Source organism: Taudactylus pleione, unplaced genomic scaffold, assembly GCF_031769625.1.
Source record: "Taudactylus pleione unplaced genomic scaffold, aTauple2 ptg000610l, whole genome shotgun sequence".
NCBI lineage: Eukaryota > Metazoa > Chordata > Amphibia > Anura > Myobatrachidae > Taudactylus > Taudactylus pleione.
This window is the reverse complement of record NW_028285012.1, coordinates 2,024,061-2,038,879: the sequence shown is the minus strand read 5'-3', so window position 1 is coordinate 2,038,879 and position 14,819 is coordinate 2,024,061.

The following is a 14,819-nucleotide window of genomic DNA, read 5'->3' as shown; positions in this document are numbered from 1 at the left end:
TCATTCAGATGTTTTCCCATTTTGAAGATAAAACACAACCAATGTGAGAGTTTACTGCTAAACTCTCACATTTTCTAAACTCTCACCCTATTACATTTGACCCATGGTATGCCATCACACCCTGTGGTTAACTGCAGCTTCAGCACACTCCCAGAGTGAGATTGCTGTCACTCACAAAATGGTGGAGCTGCTAATTCACAGAATTGTGTGTTCATTGGAAAACACACATACAGTCTATGCAAACAATATAATTTTGTTTTTATGAATTTCTAAGATGAATTTCTAATAAACTGCCATGAAAGATTATGTAGATTAGTATAGCACTATATGTGCATGTCACGCTTAAATATTTATGTATTTATTTATATTTTTACTTGTTTCTATAATATGCTGATCATTGTAACTATTGTGTCACGACCCTGTCTAGTTGTCACCTTTTTGCCTTGGGACTTACCCCTGTCAGCTTCCCCATGGAGCTGTGTGTGTAATTTGCCTGGAGGATTTGCTCTGATTATTGCACCTGGCCTCTCCTCTGTCTGTGAGCACTGCTAGCCCTGATTGGAATCACAGGTGTGGTTCTGATTCTCAGAGCTGCAGAGATGAATACTCCTTCTGCATGTTGTGCCTTCCACCACTCAGAATGCTACTACCAGACCACCTGTCCGTATCCACCAATTGCTGTCAGACCCATGGTATATATATCCTCTCCTGAAAGCATTCTGGGCCTGAACATCTCGTCTTCCCGTGGTGTATGGTTCATGCTGTTCCTGCATTCAAGTCTATCCCTGTAACCTGTTACAGCAATCCCTGGCGCTATCCAGAAAACCTGCTTCAACTGTACCTGGCAATCCAGTAAATCTGCTGGCAGCAACCCCCGATGCTTCCAGAAAACCTGTTACAGCCAAACCTGGCAATCCAGTAAGCCTGCTGACAGCAACCCCTGGTGCATCCCGAAAACCTGCTACAGTAATACCTGGCATCCAGACATCCTGTTACAGCATACCTGGCCTGTGCTCTGCTGTTAGTCCTACTCCTGGTTGGTCCCTGGCACTCTGTAAACCTGCATCGTGTCACCCTGCCTTGCTTCCTGCTGTGGATCAACTCCTGCCCCTGTTACCTACCTATTCCCTCCCTGAACCTAAAATTCCCAAACCTACCCATTCCTTCCTGAAACCTGTTATTTCCAATTATCCTGTCCAGCCTGCAAATTCCCAAACCTAACCATTCCTTCCTGAAACCTGTTATTTCCAATTATCCTGTCCAGCCTGCAAATCCTAAAACCTACCCATTCCTTCCTGAAACCTGTTATTCCCTATTATCCAATTCAGCCTGCACCAGAGTTCTAGCCCTTGTCATAGTAATTCCAGATTACCCTGTTTAGCCCTCGTCTCAGCATTACCTGACTTCCCTTCAGCCATTGTCACATTCCAGTCCTGAGTCAAGTTCCAAGCTCATCAGTTCAGTCCACGTCATTCCAGTCCAGTTCTTAGTTCATCAGTTCAATTCAACAAGTCTTCCTGCCGGTCCCAGTCCGGTCCCTCCAGTTCCTGTCATTTATCATCAAAGGCAGTTTTCACTGCTACCCAAGTCTTGTAAATAGAGCTATTTACATTATCTGTGATTCCAGTCATGCCGGCCTCCGTTGAAACCCGATCACCACCTGAGACAGGTAACTCGCAGACACCAATCATGACAGAATGTTCAGGCCCAACGATGGTGGCGGATCAAGCACCTATTAAGGGACTAGATGCTTTCCGTAACCTGGTCACCCGCTTGGATTCACAGGAGGCCGTACAGCATCAAGTGCTACAGCTTTTGAAAATCCTGAATAACCGGCTAGATGTTACCCAAACCTTACCTGAACCCCTAACTACCTTCCATCGACTGCTGGAACAGCTTCAGGCTCTACTCACCAAAATTTTTCAGATCATTCCTGAATTTCTTAGAGCTGCCTCTGTCTCGACTAAAACCTCTGCCTTGGAATCCCTAAGAAACAAGGATTCTTCTGAACCAAGTACTGTCAGACATCGTAGTTACCCACGCCCCAAGCTCTCTGTGGCCGAATGCCAGCGGCGCAAAGATTTACAGCTCTGTCTCTATTGTGGGAGTTCTGACCACTTCATTAAAGACTGTTTCCTTTGCAACTCCAGCAGTGGTTCCAAGTGTCAACGTCTCAGTGTCCGTTCCGGCTCCAGCCCGGATTCAGCCCGTTCCGGTCCCAGCCCGGATTCTGCCCGTTCCGGTCCCAGCCCGGATTCTGCCCATTCAGGTCCCGTCCCGGATTCTGCCCGTTCAGGTCCCGTCCCGGATTCTGCCCGTTCCGGTCCCAGCCCGGATTCTGCCCGTTCCGGTCCCAGCCCGGATTCTGCCCGTTCCGGTCCCAGCCCAGATTCTGCCCGTTCCGGTCCCAGCCCGGATTCTGCCCGTTCCGGTCCCGTCCCGGATTCTGCCCGTTCCGGTCCCGGATTCTGCCCGTTCCGGTCCCAGCCTGGATTCTGCCCGTTCCGGTCCCAGCCCGGATTCTGCCCGTTCCGGTCCCAGCTCGGATTCTGCCCGTTACGGTCCCAGCCCGGATTCTGCCCGTCCCAGTAGGGGACTCCAGTCAGCAGCCCCAGGAGGGGTTTCAAGTCTTGTACCCCAGGAGGGGGTCTCAAGTCCTGTACCCCAGGAGGGGGCTTCAAGTCCCATGCCCCAGGAGGGGGTCTCAAGTCCCGTGCCCCAGGAGGGGGTCTCAAGTCCCGTGCCCCAGGAGGGGGTCTCAAGTCCCGTGCCCCAGGAGGGGGTTTCAAGTCCCGTGCCCCAGGAGGGGGTTTCAAGTCCCGTGCCCCAGGAGGGGGTCTCAAGTCTCACGCCCCAGGAGGGGGTCTCAAGTCTCACGCCCCAGGACGGGGTCTCAAGTCTCGCGCCCCAGGAGGGGGTCTCAAGTCTCACGCCCCAGGAGGGGGTCTCAAGTCTTACGCCCCAGGAGGGGGTCTCAAGTCCCACGCCCCAGGAGGGGGTCTCAAGTCTCACGCCCCAGGAGGGGGTCTCAAGTCTCACGCCCCAGGAGGGGGTCTCAAGTCTCGCGCCCCAGGAGGGGGTCTCAAGTCTCGCGCCCCAGGAGGGGGTCTCAAGTTCCTGTTATCAGGGAGAAGTGTCTTGTGCTACAAAATCTGATTATGGTTCCTGTTCACCGTCTCCTGCATATATTGTTCCAGAAGATGACAATCTCTGTAGTCTGTTCTCAGCTTTGATTGTTGATGCTACTGTCTCTAGCTCCCCAGGACTCCTTCCAGTTCCATCAATTGGTCCGAATTCCGAACATCGGTCAGCTTCAGTTATTTCGACTCCTCATCAATCGGAGCATCCTCAAATTTCCTCCTGCCAGGCACCTGAAAGTGCTCCACAATCCTTAAACACACAGGATTCGTCAGATACGTCACCATGCATATATTTTGATGGGGACTTAACTCAATACTATGCTTTATTGAAACAATTATTTGGTATGATGAATTCTTCCCTGCCACGTGGAGTCAAGTCTACTAATATTGTAGAGTTTGTTATCTCATCTTTTCAAGGTAAAGCTTGGGACTGGGTTGCCCCTATTTACAACTCCAAAGATCCAATGCTTCAAAATATAAAGACTTTCAGTGAAGCTGTTGTCAAAGAATTTGGTCCTTACCCTGTAAACCAAAATTCTAGCGAAGTTCTCAGTTCCAAAATATTGTCCAAGCACTCTGTTTGTGCTACCAAGAATTCGTCCTCCACTCCTCTGAAATCTGAACAAGGTCAAGTTTTCAAGGGCCAGCGTGCCGAATTCCAGGCATCCCAAGAGAGCAGTACTTTTGAATCTGTAACCCAGAACATGACTTGTGCACACACCTCCTTGTCCCCTTTCTGCTACTGTTCCTCCCAAAATTCTGATCCTGTCCTTCCCAGCCACATATTTCCACAGGAGTTACCAAAGATTCCTGGTCCGTTGGTTGGCACAAACGTTCTCGCAGCAAGAAGAAGAATCGGCGAAGGTCTTGAACTATCTCTTTTGTAGACTTTCCACTCCAAGTATACCAAGAAATTGAGAATATGTCTGAAGAAAGTTTTTGTTTTGGTGTCCGGAGTCCACCCATAAAGAGGGGGTTACTGTCACGACCCTGTCTAGTTGTCACCTTTTTGCCTTGGGACTTACCCCTGTCAGCTTCCCCATGGAGCTGTGTGTGTAATTTGCCTGGAGGATTTGCTCTGATTATTGCACCTGGCCTCTCCTCTGTCTGTGAGCACTGCTAGCCCTGATTGGAATCACAGGTGTGGTTCTGATTCTCAGAGCTGCAGAGATGAATACTCCTTCTGCATGTTGTGCCTTCCACCACTCAGAATGCTACTACCAGACCACCTGTCCGTATCCACCAATTGCTGCCAGACCCATGGTATATATATCCTCTCCTGAAAGCATTCTGGGCCTGAACATCTCGTCTTCCTGTGGTGTATGGTTCATGCTGTTCCTGCATTCAAGTCTATCCCTGTAACCTGTTACAGCAATCCCTGGCGCTATCCAGAAAACCTGTTTCAACTGTACCTGGCAATCCAGTAAATCTGCTGGCAGCAACCCCCGATGCTTCCAGAAAACCTGTTACAGCCAAACCTGGCAATCCAGTAAGCCTGCTGACAGCAACCCCTGGTGCATCCCGAAAACCTGCTACAGTAATACCTGGCATCCAGATGTCCTGTTACAGCATACCTGGCCTGTGCTCTGCTGTTAGTCCTACTCCTGGTTGGTCCCTGGCACTCTGTAAACCTGCATCGTGTCACCCTGCCTTGCTTCCTGCTGTGTATCAACTCCTGCCCCTGTTACCTACCTATTCCCTCCCTGAACCTAAAATTCCCAAACCTACCCATTCCTTCCTGAAACCTGTTATTTCCAATTATCCTGTCCAGCCTGCAAATTCCCAAACCTAACCATTCCTTCCTGAAACCTGTTATTCCCTATTATCCAATTCAGCCAGCACCAGAGTTCTAGCCCTTGTCATAGTAATTCCAGATTACCCTGTTTAGCCCTCATCTCAGCATTACCTGACTTCCCTTCAGCCATTGTCACATTCCAGTCCTGAGTCAAGTTCCAAGCTCATCAGTTCAGTCCACGTCATTCCAGTCCTGAGTCAAGTTCTTAGTTCATCAGTTCAATTCAACAAGTCTTCCTGCCGGTCCCAGTCCGGTCCCTCCAGTTCCTGTCATTTATCATCAAAGGCAGTTTTCACTGCTACCCAAGTCTTGTAAATAGAGCTATTTACATTATCTGTGATTCCAGTCATGCCGGCCTCCGTTGAAACCCGATCACCACCTGAGACAGGTAACTCGCAGACACCAATCATGACATATTGAAAGAACATTGTTATATTTTATGTCTAAATTTTGTATGTTTATAGGGTGTTTCCCATTTGTTACAGGGACTGAATAATTATCAACCACCTGGGGGTTATCCAATGAAGTTGCCCCTCATGACATAGGACATAGAGCTTGAAAAAGTCTACAGTGTAGATGAAATGCGTCACTGTCCCTATCTATGATCACAATGGACCTGTTGGATTTACTCGATTACTAACTATTTATCTGCACCTTTAGGAGAAACAGCCATTGTCCTATATAGGTGTTTTGATTGCTGATACTGGAGTTCTGCTGTGCTGAGCAGGGCAATACAGTCTCCTGCCGGTGGTGTATACCTGCTAATTAGTGGTCCACCCTGTCACGTTATGTTGCAAAGATGTGCTTGACAGAGACTACAGCATATACCTAACCTGCTCTGGGAGTTTTATATAAGCTGCACTCCGATATTATCATAGTGTGGCTTGAGCCATCGCCATGTTGGAGACGGCACCTACCCTTTCAAAATATCTCCCTGATACCGGTCTATGGCCCTCATTCAGAGCCGCTCGCTATTTGCGGTCGTTCGTTCTAAAACAAGGGGTGGCTATTCAAATGAACCGTTCGCTAATTGCGGTCTGTTCACGCCTCTAAGTCTAAATACGCCCCCTTTCCGCTCGCACCATACGTCATGTCCGCTATTTATTAGATTAATCGAGTACATCGAACAGCATATGAACTGCTCGCTATTCTTGTGGCTGGTTTTTTCAACCGCTATTTTGCGAGCAGTTCTGAGTAAAAAAAAAACCAAGTGACGTGGTCAGTGACGCTGCTGTATTAATTATGCACTCCCTTAAAACGCCCGTTTTGACCTTTAAGCACGCCTGCGTTCGAATTCCACACCCCCGTTTTCAAGCACCTTCCCCTTTTACCACCCACATACGCCTCCTTCTGTCACTCAAAATAGCAGGCATTCGCTATATAGCGAACAAACGATTTTCGGCCGCACTGACTGGTTCGCGCATGCGTATTAAAATCCGTATGCATGCTCAGATGTGCGAACATCGATCAGAACGAACGAGCGGCCGCTTACGAGCGGCTCTGAATCAGGGCCTATATATTTAAATCTGGACAATTGAGTGACAGGAGTTCACTCCATGGAACTACCAGGGGAACCTACGGATCTTCACAATTAAAAAGCAGTTTGGATGTATTACATGCGGACCGGTTCCAGGAATGGCTTATAGCCAAGGATGGTAACTATGTGCCATTAAAGTAGGGATGTGCAGGCTCGGATAGGTTCGAATTTGCACGTTGAGTTCGGATTTTTTCCTCCAAAAAAACGGAACTCAGAAAGAGGCTAAACGTCATCTTACATGGACGAACATCATCATTCCTGGACTTTTGTCCAGGAATGATGTTGTTCGTCCATGTAAGATGACGTTTAGCCTCTTTCTGAGTTCCGTTTTTTTTTTAGGGAAAAATCCGAACTCAACGTGCAAACTCGAACCTATCCGAGCCTGCACATCCCTACATTAAAGTATATTCAGCAAGTTTACTTCTACAGAAATTAGAAATCCCTTTGTGGCAAATACTCTAGTATAGTTGCTATAGCATCTGGACCTTATCAGGGACTTTATGATCATGCTACAAATGAAATAGATGTAATGATACATAATAATCCATAGCATCCTGTCACATTACTAAAAATGTGTAGGATTGTCCACTATTAGAAACCACATTGTGATTGACTTATTCTTTTAGGCAGAGAGATATATATCTTTGATTGATTTTAGGTATACATGACTATTTGTGCTCTGTTTTTATGATATATTATATATGCATAATTTATTAAATTGTACATACATTTTGTGCAACCAGCGCGGCAATGTGCTACTAGTGTTTTCATGTAATTGGATACACTTTTTGACAGTTTAAATTCGCTTTTGTGGGGGGGCAAATTCCTTATTCTTCGCATGCTGCAGGTGCACTTTATTAATTACTAGCTCATATATGATCCAGCGCAGAACCACCTTCCCTTTCTTCTACTGCTTAGTAGCCTGGCACAGGTCTCTCCTGTCTGCTAGCGTGACACAGGTCTCTCCTGCCTGCTAGTCTGACCTAAGGTCTCTCCTGTATACAGTTCGGCTACATAATTATTCTGTCTTCTAAGGGGCCTATCCATTAGAAGATTTTTTTTTGTCAAAGACTTTTCCTGCCAACAAAAAGTCTTTCATGCAAAAAATCTTTCACAAACATGAAAAACTTTGTGAACAATGGCCCTGATTCAGAGCCGGACGCTCTGACAGAGCGCTCGCTCTGAATCAGGGCCGTCCTTCTTAATTTTAGAGCGGCCTCCTGGCCGCTCATACAGCTGTGGGTGACCACCCACAGCTGTAGCGAGTGGCCAGGAAGATGGTCATGATGGTCAAGACCATCGAGACCATCGGGCTTGCGACGACACCCTTGTGGTAGGGTCTCGTTGCCGCAAGTCCTGGAGTGCTTTCGGCTCTATCAGAGCCGAAAGCACTCCCACTGACATCACTTGTGATGTCAGTGGGGCCGGCCCCAGATGGTAGGCGTTCCGATGGGAACGCCTCTGTCTGGCCAGCCACGCCCCCGGCACGCCCACCAAAGGGGGCGTGCTGTCACTCACCATCGACAGCACGCCCCCTTTGTAGCAAGACCCATAACGGTGGCTTGCCCGTCGCTATCCAGGTCTCGCGCATGCACACGACGGAGCCGAGTCCGTCGAGCGCATGCGCACTGGGCTAACATCGACCCGCTTGCGAGCGCTCATCGCTCACGAGCGGGTCTGAATCAGGCCCTATATCTTTAAAGACCAAGGATCAAGGATTGTTGCTGAAGAGACAAGGGAGTGGACATTTTTAATGAATGGAGTGAATATTCATTAAAGGTGTATCCTTGATGATTTTTTTTTTTTTTAAAGGGATGGGTGGTGCTCTCATGAGGACAATAAACCCTCTCATAGGGGTGACAAAAGTAAAATCTTTATTAAAAGCTAACCAAAGTTTCCCACACCTAGAACCTACTCCTCCCAAAGTGGGGTTTGTACCCCTAACCTAATCCCTCACCCTTACAAAACTTAACCATAACCCCTAAACAATTCCTAAAACTAGACCCCTCCCCTCAACGGGACTTTACCTTGTAGGATGTGTTGTCCATCGTAGTTCTGATGTTGCGATTAAGATAGGTGTCGTTATTTGGACGCCTATGTTAATAACAACGTGGGCCTTCTCCTGTTGTGATACAGACAGCCAAAACTTTATCAATTGGCTATAAAACAACAACCTCAGTAGCCCTACGCCATACATTTTAAAATAAACATTTACAAATATTAAAAAAGATAAATAAAAACACAACACGGTTTGTTAAGCTAAATAAACTTTTTTTTATATAAATTTTTTCAAATAATTTGTGGATGGGATTCCTTAATTGTACCAGACCAAAGAGTGCCAAGGACTACGCAAACAAAAAGAATCAGGCACTGAAAGACGTGGTGAAATACAGTCGACATCATTGAATGTGATGCTAACGTCAAGAAGGTAAAGGGTAAAAACAAAACTTCCAAACAGTGGGGTCATTCAGACCCGCTCGCGAGCGCAGGACGCTCGCAAGCGGGTAAATTTTGCCCCACTGCGCATGTGCACGGCGGGGGGAGCTCTGTCGTGCGCATGCGCGACACCCGGATAGCGACGGGCTCTCCGTCGCTCCGGGTATCGCACCAAAGGGGGCGTGCTGTCGATGTTAATTGACAGCACGCCCCCTTTGGTGGGTGTGCCGGGGGCGTGGCTGCCAGACGGACGCGTTCCCATGGGATCGCCGGCCCCACTGACATCACTAGTGATGTCAGTGGGAGTGATTTTGGCTCTGATAGAGCCAAAATCACTCCAGGGCTTGCGGCAGTGAGACCCTACCGCAGGTTCTCTGTCGCCAGCCCGATGGTCGCGATGGTCTTGACCATCATCATGGACGCTCGCTATAGCTGTGGGTGGTAACCCGCAGCTATGCGAGCATCCATAAGGCCGCTCCATTTTCAGGGAGGAGGGCCCTGATTCAGAGCGAGCGCTCTGGTCAGAGCGTTCGACTCTGAATCAGGCCCAGTGTTCTTTGAGCACAAGAAGTACATAGATGTAACAACGTTTGGGAAACACGTCCAGTGAAGTCCATTCGCCCTAGTCTTGGCACAATGACCAAACTCATGGTCATTCTTGAACAAAAACCAAAGACAAAAAAGGATTGACCAATTGAAAAAAAAAAAAAACACTAAAAAAAAAGATTAAAAATGTACTAATTGTAAAAATCTACATGGGCCTGGAGTGCAGCTTGTGCGCTCATCCATGATGAGTGCACAGCATTCGTCGATGTGCCAGGATAGGGAGATGGTGGCGGTGGGCTATGCGATGCAGCATACGGGTGGGGATGTGACAGAGGAAGAATTGGCTGAGGGGGATACGCCAGTGTAGATGGTGGGATGGGGAGATTGTCATAGGCCGATGGGGGGGCTGAGACCTAATATATGACCCTCATTCAATTTCTCTTGATGAGCAATAATAGAGCGATATATTATTCTCTTAAAATGGATAAGCTGAGTTGGAGTCATCTCCATTTCGTGGCTGACATTGATTCCAAAAGCCTGATTTGCACTCGGGGGAACCTTTAAAACCTCCTCCACGTGTCTTATAAATTGGTCAGTCCTTGTCGGTCCAGAGGCGGGAGTCCTGAAAGCCAGTCTGCATCTCTTCCTTGCTGGAGGATCAGCAGCTGATGTTGATGCAGATGGCCTCTCCATTTCTAACTCCACGACCTCTGTGGGCTCGCTGGATGGAGGTTCAGGATCCACGTCAAGAACGTCGACCTTGGAATTAAAAGAATAAGAAAAAAAAGAATTTAATACAATTTTAATAAAACATTTATACTTATCATAAATTCATATGGAAAATCAGAAACCCCTGGGAAATGTAAAAAGTCAGACGCTCAATCAGTTGACATTTTTGTTAATTTAAAACAATTGACTTCAACTACCCCAAAGTAAATTAATGACATTTTTAATAGCTTACATGACCCTGAGTCTCCATCTCCTCTTCTAGGTTGTCCTCCTACTCCTTGGCTCTTGTTCAAGAACAAATGTGAGCAGGTCATAGTACCACAGCTTGGGCTTCTGGACCTCATCAGCACATGCTCCCGAACATTGCGCTTCCTTGTACTTATTGTGCTGCTTTAATAACACTGTTCGCAAGCTCTGAATCTTCGCCTTTACCCAATCAACGTCAGCATCATGTTCAAAGCGTTGACTGTAGATCACTAGCTTATTCATTGCCCATTTCTTTAAATCTCTGTTTGCGTAGTCCTTACTGGCAACGTTCCACAGACACTCAGTGGCCTGGTACATTTTAATGAATCCCACCCAAATGGTCTGTTTTTTAGACTGGACATCTGGAAATTAAAAAAAAATAAAAAACAAAATGTATAAACAATCAATACAAACTAATAATGCCCACAGGATTGCCCCTTATACAGTGCTCCCAGTAGTGCCCCTATGCAGTGCTCCCAGTAGTGCCCCTATACAGTGCTCCCAGTAGTGCACCTTTGCAGTGCTCCCATCCTCGCCCACCCCCAGCCCCCCACCCAGAGCAACATTAAAATCAGCATTGGTGATCAGTGGGCCCCCTCAGCCCACCCCTGCTGACTGCTGCCCACACCCTCCTCAGTGAACAAAGATACATTGGTGGTCAGTGGGTGTCCCCCCACATGGCTGCTGACCACCACCAATCCCCCCTCCCCCCAGGTCATATGACTTTGGAGGGTCAGTGGGTAGCACCCAGTACCCCCCCCCCCCCCACCCCAGTACTTACCTTGCACAGGAGATGACTGAAGCTGCTGGGAGTGTCCAGGGATTGGCTTCGCGGCAAAAAATAGTTTGCCGTTCAACATTGGTTATTCACTGCATATCCACTGAACGACTTTTCTAAAGTCGTTCAGCAATATGCAGAAATTGACCAGCGTGTTTGAACGGGAAAATACTTCTTTTGTCATTCGCGGGAGTGTGCGGCGCAGGACGTTTGCAGCCTATCCATTACATGATCTCTTGAATGATCCGACCAAAGGTTTTGGTCGGATCGTTCAAGAAATTGTGTAATTGATAGGCCGCTTAAGTCAGCAATATCGTAGCTGTATTAAGTTAATTAATAACTCTTTCCTTGGACCAAATTGAAGAAATGTATCCTTTTTGTGCACAGCAGATAACTATTCAAATTCCTTTTCGGCACCTTACTGCCTTGGATTTGTTCCTTTTTTAATAATAAGTCCTGTGAAACAAGCTAGTGCTGGATTACTGCTTTAGATATATGCCATATTATAGTACACTGACAGAAGATGCTTTCAAAGGACATATATGGCCCCTGGTGATGGTTTATACCAGTGGTTCTCAAACTCGGTCCTCAGCACCCCACACAGGTCACATTTTCCAGGTCACCCAGCAGGTGCACAGGTGTACTCATTACTCACTGACACATTTTAAAAAATCCACAGGTGGAGCTAATTATTTCACTTGTGATTCTCTGAGAAGACTTGGAAAACATGCACTGTTTGGGGTCCTGAGGACAGAGTTTGAGAACCTGTGGTTTATACTGTTTGCTTATAGGGTCTATATCAATTAGCCAATTATCCTATGCGCAGTCTAAAGGCACACATCCACTAGACAGGCAAAAGACTGCACAATTACGACATTGTAATCGTGCAGTCATTTGTCTGTCTGTGATGTGGCTTCACTGAACGAGCAGTCGCTCAGTGAAGGCACATCCTAACTGGTAGCTGAAGTTAAAATAACTATCCACAATTGCTGCTGAAAATATAGAATTTTTAACCCACTTCTCAGTTTTTCCCTCTGCTAGGGTATTTTACTTTATATAATCTGGACTACAGCTGAAGACCCTGGCTTCCTAATCATCCCTAGTCTCTGATGGCTGCACTGACGCTTCAATGGATCTATCCACAGTATACAACTATAGGTTACTATTCTAGCTGACCTCTATAGTAAAGTATACCAATACCCCTTTTACACCAGAGCAAAAACCTGGGTTTTTGCTGGGTCTACCCGGGTCACAACTCAGTGTAAAAGGATCCCTGAAAAATAACCCGGGTCAAGTGACCTGGCAATTCAACCCAGGAAGCTGCCAGGGTCGGACCCAGGATGGACATGGGTAATGGTGCAGTGTAAACGGCGCAACCCAGGTTATCCAACCTGCGTCATGCCTAATATGAGCTGATTGGTGGTTGTGGAGCAGTCACCTCTCACTTTTTATGTCCTCACAAGTTTAGCAGGGCAGACCCAGGTTTACAGGGGTATTCAATATGGAGCGAAAACTCAGTTTCTGCGATGTTTTCGCTCGGATGACGTCATTATCGCCGCTTTTACTTTTACACCGTATTCAATTTGGAAACTTTTCGCGGGTGCGAAAAGTATATTGCATTAGACCCTGCAAAAAAGTATCACCAAGGAATGGGTGGCGAAAAAAAGTGCAGAATTGGGGTTTTGGGGTGCAACATTTCGGGAACCCCCATGCAGCCTTCAGACAGTCCCCCAAAGGTAATCTGGGTAAAAAAAAAAAAATTGAGGGCACCCCAAAAATTTACTTTGAAAAAGGGGGTGAAAAAAACAAAAGTTGGGGTACAAACTTAAAAAATAGCGAACTTTACTCTGGGGGGGTCCCCAACAATTTTTTTGATTGCAGGTGTTTGCGGCTGGCGGGTTTTTCACGTTTTTTTAAGTCACTTTGCCAACTTTAAAATATGCTGAATCCCATTTTCAAGTACCTCAAATTTGATGCCCATAGTTGTTTGCCCCCAAAAAACTTCTAAATGCTCTTCTGCATCACCTTATTCAAAGCCGCATTTATGCACCAGCCGCGGCTATTAGAAACCTCGACTTCCTTCAGTAGTTAAAAATGGGGGTACCCATAGTGATCCCCCATGTCTACACATCTTTAGGGGGGTCCCTAGAATATTTCCTGAAAATTCCCATTTTTGTTGAACCTGTAAAAAAAGTAGCAAAAATTAAAAAAAAAAAAAAAAATGACATAAGGTCCCCCCCCCAAAAGCCAAACCAGCCCCAGGCTTGCCACCTAGTGGTGGTTTCTAAAAATACTGGGAACAAAATGTGTAGGGTTCCACCGTATTTTAGAAACCAACATCAGGCTGCAGGGACTAGTGCTGGTTTTAAATATAGGGGGCAAAAAAGACGTGGGGTACCCCCTATATTTAAGACCAGCACCAGACCCAACCGACCGGGGTGTAATGCCACAGCCCGGAGACCCAATCACTGGGGCTCCAGGTCCAAAGCATTACACCCCAAGTCAGTCAGTGCAAGCCGGTGATCTCGGGGGAGTCGGGGACCCCCCAAAAAAGGGTCCCCCCTCTCCCGAGCACCACAGGCTTACGTTGAAGCCTGGGGCTCATCCCCATACCCCTGGAGCGGTGGGTATGGGGGTAATAGGGGGGCCAAATAATGTAACACTATTGTACTTTACAGTGGAACTACAAGTGCCAGCATGCCTGCCATTTTGCACTTGTGGAACTACAAGTCCCAGTGTAATTTCACTGTAAAATAAATAGTTAAAAAAAGACAAAAACACACACACCGTGACAGTATAACTTTATTACACACACCTAGCCATTCACACATACTTACCTATACCAGATGAATCTGTCCTCTTCTCCAGTAGGATTTCCCAAAAACATGGCTCTGCAAATAAAAAATCATACTCACCTACATCCAGCGCTGGTCTCCGCAGTAATCCATGGCAGTTTAAAAAAAAAAAAAACAGTTACCCGATCCACGCAACACAGCTATCTGTATGTGTGTTGTCACACATACAGATAGCTCCCGAATGGCAGCTATCGTCACTTCACGGGGCATTGCAGTCCCGTGAGCCAATCAGCGGCACCGCTCACTGTAGAGCGCCCGCTGATTTGCTCAAGCAACTGACAGTTCCCACCTGGGCGAGTCAGCCCATGTGGGCACTGTCAGTCGCCGGAGCCAATCAGCGGGCGCTCTACAGTCAGCGCGGCCGCTGATTGGTTCTCGTGACTGCCAGCTCCGTGGATTTGCCGTCAGCTGGCATTCGGGAGCTATGAGTATGTGTGAAAACACACATACTCATAGCTAGTTCGTGGATCGTGTATTAGTTGGTTTTTTTTTGCCAAGTACGTGGATAACTGCGGAGACCAGCGCCAGGATATAGGTGAGCATGATTTTTATTTGCCGAGCCATGTTTTTGGGAAATCCTACTGAAGAAGAGGACAGATTCATCTGGTATAGGTAAGTATGTGTGAATGGCTAGGTGTGTGTAATAAAGTTATACTGTCACGGTGTGTGTTTTTGTCTTTTTTTAACTATTTATTTTACAGTGAAATTACACTGGGACTTGTAGTTCCACAAGTGCAAAATGGCAGGCATGCGTAAT